We start from the raw sequence: 7,088 nt of genomic DNA, 5'->3' as shown, positions 1-7,088 counted from the left end.
AGAATCATCATCCATGGACTTTTCATCGAAGATGGCACCAGAACAAGACTCGGTTTCTAATGGTTATGGTGTGCTATCCAAAATAAGCTGCCAGCATCATCAAAATGCAGCTGAACAGTTAATATCAGTATCATGGACTTGGCATGCATTCTGTTTCAGTATGCTGTCATCGTTTTCTTAATATCATTTGAGACAAGCCTTGAGAGCATAACACTTCATTCTGGTAGAGACCAGATTAAATCTATCCAAAAAGTTATCTTTAACCTGAAATTGCAAGTGTTCACAGATTATATGCAAGTTATTTCCCTTTTCTTTCCCAACAAACCTGATTGCTATGCTCTTTTTCGGAGGATGGCATACAAAAGAACTTGCAACTTTTGTTATTTTTGCCATGTATTTTTTATTTCTTTTAATACAATTTTTTTTATATCTACATACCTAAAAATCAAACTAGCAAGAAAGACTGGTTACTTGTTTTATTTTGCATCAGTCTGCATTGGATATAGATGGCATTGTTCTGGTAGCAATTTCAGATGTTCATGAGTCCTTCACATGCAACAATGTTGATTAACAATACTTATTGCTTAAATATTAAAGTCAGTCCTAATTCAAAAGAACTTTGCTATACAAAATCACCTAGGTTTCTTGAAAATATTCAAGTTCACAAAAAAAATAAGCTTCCTGAAATTAACTTTAAAAAAAGTTGTAAATATATCTTCCTACTGATTTTCTGTGGGTAGGGCTGATGTAGCGTCATTCCAGTTTGCTAGGAGACTAATACAAGAAGAAAAAAATATTTACTACATTCCTTTACTACATTTTCTGGCTGCCTTGCATTTGAGACATGACACCTGTTTATTTTTGGTCAAGATCAGATGGTCTCCAAAAAAGGAAAACTATTTTCATGAAATAATGCGCCTCAACCCATGACAAAAATTCATGGATAGCATGCATTTTTGGGATGAGACTGAAAAAAGAAAAATGCTTATCACAATAACTTCGCATGGTGGTCATTTAATATACTGCGTATGGTACAGCAGACAACTTGTATAGGAAAACACCCATCATGTTTCATTGCTTTATGAAATTCAGAAAAAAATTAAGTTAAATGCAACTTGACTTTGTCAAAGGAGCATGAAACTTAGTCACTGACTTGCATTTGCCTGGCAACTTAATGGGACGAATACGCCCATAAAGTTTCAAAACCACACCCAGTAGTGTCATAGAAATTGATTTTTGTAATCGCGCGAGGATGAATAGTATGTGAAAGTGACCTACTGTTTGCCTGCAGAGTTCAGTACCTTAACAAATTAATACATCCATTAAATTTAATGAAGTCATAAAACTTTTGAGAAAGAACTTCATTCAAAAACTTAATCACCTCGTCCAATTTCCTGCTATCATCTGGGAGAAAAGTACCCTATTAGACAGTACAACCTTTGAATTTCAGGGTTATATACTAGAGAAACCGCGCTACGAAAAGTAGATGAACACAACAAACTTTTGTGCGGTGAGCACTATCAAGATCAATACACCCATGTTTAATGACTGCACACTATTCCCAATTGTTAGGGATGTTTACACTAAAACCTACTTGGGACCCAGCTTGAAGCATGGTGTAGTCACCCAAAGATGCAGTTTAGAATTTTGTTGTCATTTTCTATATAAAAAAAGTACTGCTGCACATAATTTAAAAAAAAGTGCATTTCCTGGATAAAATTGTTGGAAACCATAGTTCCTAAGGGATACCTCCTTCTTCCATCACCGACAATACTTCTATATACTTCTATCTTCCATCACTGGCAATTAAGCAAGCTCTGCCAATCCCATTAAAGTATGCCTCATCGGAGTGTATGCATGTTGCTTATTATCTTGGCTGATGTCTTGATGATGTAAACTAGTGTGCTATGTTTGTGCTATATTATCTTTTAATACCTACAAATCTCTGTGTCAACAAGTAATGTTGATGAGCAAAACATTCACAAGGCCATACCAGGAGGGGAAAAAAGTTTCAGCTTGATAATGCTGTTGAGATCATTTTGTTGGCTTTTCAGCTCTGCTGGCTGTTGTTGTAGGGTTTAACGTCATTTTTCAGCACAAGATAGGCTATACATGGCAGCCAGTATAAATAATTGGTGGAGGAAGAACCTTGGAAAACGTGGGAGAGAACAACTGACCCACGAGAAGCTACTGGCAAGAATTCTTACATAACCATATTAGCTAAACCCGAGATTCGAACTCTCACAGGTGAGATGGCAGTGATCTGTAATGGTGAGCTCTTTAGACCACTCAAAGTGCCCCAGCTCTGCTGGTCTTATTTGGAGAGCTAGTGGGATGGTTTGTTTGTCTGTTGGAAGAAGTTTGTTCTCATTACTGAACATACTTGGACGACTGCCATGAAACTTGACCTTTGTCTCTGTGGTCATCTTAGTCTGGTTTTTGAAACTCTTTCTCACTAAAAGATTCTTTATTATTACAAAATGGTCCTGGATGAAAACTGTGCTGATCTGATGCAGCAGTCATCTACCAAATCTTGCTTTTGATATTGCTCCTAAAGGGAAAGTCATATTGACCTTGGGTTTTCACTGAAAGATGACTTGTGAGGTTGTAAAATAAAATTGATCTGACCTCCAACATAACCACCATTACAAAATGGTCCTGAATGAAAACTGCTGATCTGATGCAGCAATCATCCACCAAATCTTGCTTTTGATATTGCTCCTAAAGGGAAAGTCATATTGACCTTTGGTTTTCACTGAAAGATGACTTGTGAGGTTGCTTGTAAAATAAAATTGATCTGACCTCCAACATAACCACCACAGTGGTCACATTGAAAATCTTGTCACTATTTCTCCTAGATGGCTTGCCATATCAACATTTTGCTTTCAACAAGACTTTGGATGATGTCCAGTTGGTTCTGAGTGGAAATTGTGTAATCTGATATCCATCATTACTAAGCCAAAACATAAAGTTGCATCAGCAGATGACTTGTTTTTAGTGGTCTTGTTCATCCATGGTTAAAATCATGCCAATCTGATGTCCAATATGGCCACCTTGGTTTGCCATCTTGAAAGTCTTGGTGTTAGTTACTACACTTAAATGGGAAGTCATTTTCACATGGGGATTTTATCAAGGTGTTATTGCGGTATCTAGTTGGTCCCTAATGAAAATGGTGCCAATCTGACATACAAGATTGCCACCACTGCAGCTAATTTTAAAATATTGTTAAATGCCATGACTTAAGAATATAGGAGATACTTTTCAAAACAATTGTTAAATGGAAGAAAAAATGGTCTCAAATTCCTTCAGTCAGTTACCTTCCTATTCTGTCAAGTCCTAATGCTGAGCATATTGTGTACAGTAAAACCTGTCTTGAAAAACCACTGTTATGTGAGACCACCTGTCTTGAGAGACTGGTTCTCCATTTACAGATTTATGGATTATATAGTGTCAATACCTGCTGTGAGAGACCACAATATTTTGGCAGAAGGGGTGGTCTTTCAAGACCGGTTCTGCTGTACTAATATTGCCAGCTCTCAGCAATTTCATTTCCACCCAGTAACTCGAGTTGTACTCCATCTATAGTTTACATGTGTAGATGGCTTGCGCTTGGTGTAAGAAATAATCCTATCACTTCGAGGTAAAAAGGTAGTGGTCACAGTAGCTGATAGAACAAGTCTCTTGAAGGAACTGATGCTCTATAGATCGTTTGTTCCTTTTAACTGCAAGTGTTGAAATCATCTCATATTCTTAATCAATAACAAGATTTTCAAATTGGTTGCTGCAGTGGACTGAATATCAGATGGGTACCATTTTCATGTACGATGAACAAGACATCATTTAGGACCAAAACTCCATCAAAATGGGTCTTGTGATAGAAATCCCAGGTTCATAGGACTTTATATTTTTTGCAGGAGATAAGATTTTCATGGTGGCCATATTGGATATCAGATTCACCAAGGCATTTTATAATGTCTAGTTGGTTTTAAAGCAAAATGGTACCAATGGATATCAGATTGGCAACATTTCTGTTTAAAAACAAATGGACATTACAAATGCCTTGGTGAAAGCACAGTATTGATTTAAGTAGCAATAACTTTAAAAAATGACCATTGTGGTGGCCCCATTGAAAGTCAGATCCGCACCATTTTATTTATGACATACCAGATATAAAAATGTCTTTAAGTGAAACCCCTTGCTGATGACGTCATTCAGTGGTAGTGATAAAAAGATTTTCAAGATGGCAACCACCAAATCATTGTCATTTAGGAGCAACTAGTCATAATAATTCGTTACGTAAAAACCACATGTTGATATGACCATTTTTTTTAGGAGTAGTAGAGGTGGTGGTGGCTAAATTGAAAGTGCCAGTCGACTAAGTCCAACTATACATAAGAATTCTGGCGAAAACCCTATGGCAATATCATTCAGGAAGTTTAGCAAGACAAACAATTTCTAGATGACCACTTTGGCAGCTAAACTGAAAATCAAATCAGCAGCATTTTCATTTAGGACTATCTAGATATAAGAAGTGTTCTGGTGAAAACATGTTGATGTGAGCATCCATTCATAAGTAGCAGCAAGACTTTCGAGATGGACACCATGGTTGTCGTATATATTGGGCATCATATTGTTACCATTTTCATTTAGGACTATCTAGATTATAAGAAGTGTTCTGGTGAAAACTTGTTGATGTGAGCATCCATTCAGAAGTAGCAGCAAGACTTTCAAGATGGCTACCACAGTTGTCATATTGGGTATTGTATTGTTACCAAGGAGAGATCATAAGAAGTCTTCTGGTGAAAAACCTTGCATCGGTATAACTTTCCATTCAGGAGGAGTAGGGACAAGATTTTTACGATTGGAACCTTTTTTTATTATGCACCAACCAGACGTCATAAAAAGTCATTTATTGAAAATCATATGTTGATATGACCTTTCTTTCAGGAGTAGTAGTGATAAAATTTTCAAGAATGTTCCTGTGATGGCCATATTGGTCATAAGATTGGCATCATTTTCATTAAGGCCCAATTAAACAAAACGTTTTCTGGTGAAAATGCTATTTCAATATGACTTTTCATTTAGAAGGAGTAGCAACAAGATTTGCAAGATGGCTGCTGTAGCTCATACCGAATGTTACATCAGCACAATTAGGATGAACTAGTCAAAACAAATCTTTAAGTGAAAACCCCATATTGATATGACCATCCATTCGGAAGGAATTGCAATAATGAGATTTTCAAGATAGCCACTGTGGCAACTGTATTGGATGTAGAAGTGGCACCATTTTCATACAGGGCCAACTAGACTGTGATGAATGCATGTACTTGAGGATGAGTATGAATAACAAACTAGGGTTCATGGTGGAGTGTGTGTGATTATAGAGAAAACAATTGTTGATTTTGCATGAAATGTTTTGTTGCATTTTTCTTTGTGTTGCATATTTTAAACCCTGGAATTGTAACAAAACTTGTTATTGCAAGAGCATGACCCTTTGTATAATATCTCCTGACCTTTGTATGATATCTTTGCATATGGTCTGATAAAGTTCTTTCCAAAAATCATGGTGTAATTAGTATATAAAGCTCGCATTCATAATCCCCAAAAATGTATCGAATGTGTTATCCCTTTTACCAACATTTATTGAAATTGGATGAGAAATTTAAGGATAGCCAACCAAATCAATTTGTTAACATTCTCAAAATTTACTTGTTATTGAACATAAGACCATGGTGATTGATGTACACTTATTTACCAAGGATGTTCAAGGTCTGATCACAGAAGGGATGGCAGTCTGATACATGATTACTGTAACGTCAGATGCTCCGAGGATTTTATCATGAGGAGATTTTCCCCCATCGTATCTTTAAGACCCCTATTTTAAAAAAAAATCTTTAAAAGATGTTCCCTCTTTTTGTATAAGTATTAATCTGTTCAGTGTTTTTCAGCTTAATCAGTTTCATATCTCTGTATGAACATTGTTCTGTACTGTGAACACCCTTTCACAGCTCACAGGGATTTTTCAATAACATAAACTCTACCTTCCTTGAATTAGCACTCAGCTGACTACAATGCTGGATTTACCTTAATGATGTATTAGGATTTTAAGTCCATTAATGCCAAGGTCTACTTGTTCAAACAGAGGTATATATTAATCAAATAAATATCTTTACCTTTTAATTTCATTTATAGATTCTTATTTATTAGATGTATTCATAACCTTTATATTAGGGCTATATAGTTTTGTAGCACATGATCCCACTGGGCTAAATTGTGACAAGAAAAGAAACAAAAATTGCTCTCTGCTTTTAAATAGTTTGTATTTTAATTTGGCTTTTTTGTCTGCCTTTTCTACAGTTAATCTAAAAATAGCATTGAAATGATGGGTTGACTGTCATACCGACTGTTTTGGTTCATACAGCATTTACATTGGATTCAAATTTTTTTGTTCAGAATCACTCACTGGCATCTCCTTTAATACTTTCCCAGCTCATATAATCTAATATGCTTCCTGACTTTACAAATAGTCTTCATTACTATCATCAACCAGCATTTGCTGAGCTAAATCGTCTTCTATAGATTAACAATACTGGGAATTGCCCATTTTGGGTCTTCTCGATAGCCCGTTTAAAAACGCATTTGTAGAACTTCCTTTATACAAGGTTCAAACTTTGTCACAATGCTTGTTACGGGGCCTATTGTGCCAATCTAATTCAGAAAAACAAACATTCATGTTAAGCTGAAGAAACCAGAGATGACAACAGTTTACATGGTGCAATAAGGGCTTCAGTATTTTTACCATTTCTACAAGTACTTTAAGAGTGAACGGCTGAATAAAGTTGTATACTGTGCAGAGTACATTATCATATGCAAGACTTGAAATTAATTTGTTGGAGTTTTGCGCATCACTGCTTTCCAAGTGTGCAAATTGAATCAAGCACCCTGGGAGCATCTCTGTAACATACAAGTCTGCCTTGGTGGAAACTTGACATGTAGCAATTATGTGTGTGCGTATCTGTGTATCCTTTGTTGGCTCACAATCTAACACATCCAAGATCTTAAATTTACAGTAAAACGAGACAAAACAG

Source organism: Sinohyriopsis cumingii, chromosome 17 (genome assembly GCF_028554795.1).
Source record: "Sinohyriopsis cumingii isolate HCF-2022 chromosome 17, ASM2855479v2, whole genome shotgun sequence".
Taxonomy (NCBI): Eukaryota; Metazoa; Mollusca; class Bivalvia; order Unionida; family Unionidae; genus Sinohyriopsis; species Sinohyriopsis cumingii.
The sequence above is the reverse complement of the archived record's forward strand: the minus strand, read 5'-3'. Positions refer to the sequence as shown.